The sequence below is a fragment of the Pinus tabuliformis genome, chromosome 1_2, assembly GCF_031772625.1.
Source record: "Pinus tabuliformis cultivar Carrire ecotype Pingquan chromosome 1_2, CPIR1, whole genome shotgun sequence".
Lineage (NCBI taxonomy): Eukaryota > Viridiplantae > Streptophyta > Pinopsida > Pinales > Pinaceae > Pinus > Pinus tabuliformis.
In genome coordinates, this window is record NC_142298.1 from 18,284,357 (window position 1) to 18,287,169 (window position 2,813).

Genomic DNA, 2,813 nt, shown 5'->3' on the forward strand with positions numbered 1-2,813 from the left:
CATTCAGCTGTAGTAACCTTTCCTGTTGCGCATGGCTAAGATCCAGGTCCAGCTGAGCTGCCAACCTTAATGTGTTGTACTCGAACTCTATAGACAGCAGAGCCTTCTTCCCGTAGACCAGCTCATAAGGTGTGAAAGCTTTTGTGGTTTTCCAAGTGGTGTTGTAGGCCCAGGTGGCCTCAACCAAGCGATCTGCACAATCCTTTCTGCTACTTCTCACCACCTTAGTCAAAATTTCTTCTAGAGCCCTATTAGTGACTTCCACCTACCCATTGACTTGTGGATGATAAGGGGTGGAAGTTCTGTGCTTGATCTTGTGATGGGCGAGTAGGTCTTCAATCAGGTTAGAGGTGAACTGACTCCCTTGATCCGTGACTAATTCTCTTGGGTAGCCAAATTTGTAGAAGATATTTTCCCTTAAGAACTCAGCCACTTTTTCTTTTGTCGCTGCCTTGATTGCCTTTGTTTCCACCCACTTCGCCAGGTACTCTGTGCACATAATGATGTAAGACTTTTGCTTTGAAGGAGGGTTGATAGGACCCACAAAATCCATGCCCCACTTCTCAAATGGCTCGAAAGTCACTTGAGGTTGGAGGGGCATTTCATCCCTCGGAGTCGGTTTCCCCATCCTTTGACATCGGTCACATTGGCTGATGTATCTTCTGACATCTTGATGAAGAGTGGGCCAATAGTAGCCTGCTTGTAGAATTTTGAAGGCAGTCCTTTTTGCTGCAAAGTGGCCTCCACAGGGTCCATCGTGACAAGTTAGGAGAATGTCAAAAACTTCCTCCTCCCTAACACAACGCCTCAGGATCTGATCTAGGCCAAGTTTGAACAAGTTTCCCCCAATCCAAGTGAAGGGGGCACTTTTCCTCACAATTCTGCTCTTTTCTTTCGAGGATAGGTGTGGAGGGAACTGTGCTGAGACCAAGTAGTTCGCTATATCAGAAAACCATGGAGAGAGTACTGAAATAGAAAACAGGTGTTCATTTGGCATCTGGTCATCCATCGTCCCTTCTTCATCTGCAGGCAAATCTTATCTAGACAGAAAATCAGCAACAACATTTTCCTTCCCTGGCTTGTCAACAATGGTTAAGTCAAATTGCTACAATAAAAGTAACCATCTAATGATACGAGCATTCACATCAGGTTTATTCACCAAATACCTTATCGCAGCATGATAAGTGTGTACAAATGTTTGATAACCAGTGATGTAGTGTCTGAACTTATTTAGGGAATGGACTACAACTAGGAGCTCTTTCTCAGTCATAGTATAGTTTAATTCTGCATTGGACAGGTTTTTGCTGACAAAGTATATGGCATATGGTCGCTTCTCTTCAATTTTTCCTAAGGCTGCCCCTATGGCTTTGTTCAAGGCATCGGTGTAGATGTGGAAAGGTAGGGCCTCATTTGGACCTCTTAGGATTGGGGCAGTTACCAGTTTATCTTTTAATTCATCTAGAGCCTCTTGGCAGTTGTCATTCCATTTAAATTCAACATCTTTCCCAAAAGACCAAACAATGGCGAGGCTAGCTTACTAAAGTCTTTGATGAATCTTCTATAGTATCCTACTAAGCCTAGAAAACTCTGAACATCTCTTACCTTCTGAGGGGGTGGAACCTTTTGGATGATAGCAATTTTGTTAGGATCCACCTGTAATCCTTGTTGAGAGATTGTATGGCCTATCACGGTCCCTTCAGTCATCAGGAATTCACATTTTTCAGGACTGAGGTATAGGTTCATCTCAATACACATGATTAAAACTTTTCCCAGGTTAGTCAATTCTTCTTGGAAGTTGGACCCATACGGAGTAAAGTCATCCATATAGATTTCTACTGAATCATGAACCAACTCAGCAAATATTCTTAGTACTGCTCTCTGGAAAGTGGCAGGAGCGTTGCATATCCCAAAGGGAAGGACCCGGTAGGCAAAGGTTCCCCAAGGACAAGTGAAGGTGGTCTTATCTTGGTCTTCTGGGCTGATTTGGATCTGATTATACCCGCTGAACCCATCAAGGAAAGAAAAGAACTTCTTCCCTGCCATCCCATCTAGCACTTGATCTATGAAAGGGAAAGGGAAATGGTCCTTCTTGGTGGCTTTGTTAAGTTCTCGATAATCTACACAGATTCTCCACTTCCCATTTTTCTTGGGCACAAGCACCAGAGGAGAAACCCATTCACTGTCCAAGATGGGGTAAATGAATCCTGTATCCAACAACTTTTGCAATTCTTCTTCAACGATGTCCTTAAGGGCTGGATTCATTCTCCTCTGGGGCTGCCTGACTGGTTTACAATCCTCTTTAATGTAAATGTGATGGGTACAGAGCGACGGATGGACTCCTTTCATTTCCTTATAGCTCCAAGCGAAAGCCTCCAAATGGCAGTTCAATAAGCTACATAGTTCCTTCTCTTGAGAGGGAGATAAGGATGAGCTGATTTTCAAGGTTCTTTCAGGGCCAAATTCGACATTCTTAACTCTGGGAGAGGTCGGATCAGCCACACAGAGGTCCACTAAAGCGCGGGATTGGGTACTTTCCACCAACTTCTCTAATGGCAGCACACCGGGAGGTGGATTTTGAATCAAATTCTCAATTAGGTCATCCTCGGTTTGAGGACCCCCTCGGGTGGCTTCCATTGTGCACACTGGTGCAAAGTAGACTTCATCCTCATCTTCCTCCTCCAACCAGAGAGGTAAGTCATGTTCTAGTAGAGGTTTGGCAGGAGGGTATAGGACTAGCTGTTTGGACATAAGCCCATTTTTGATGGTCATGCTCCCAGCTCGACAACTGATGTAAGCATTCGCAGTAGCTAACC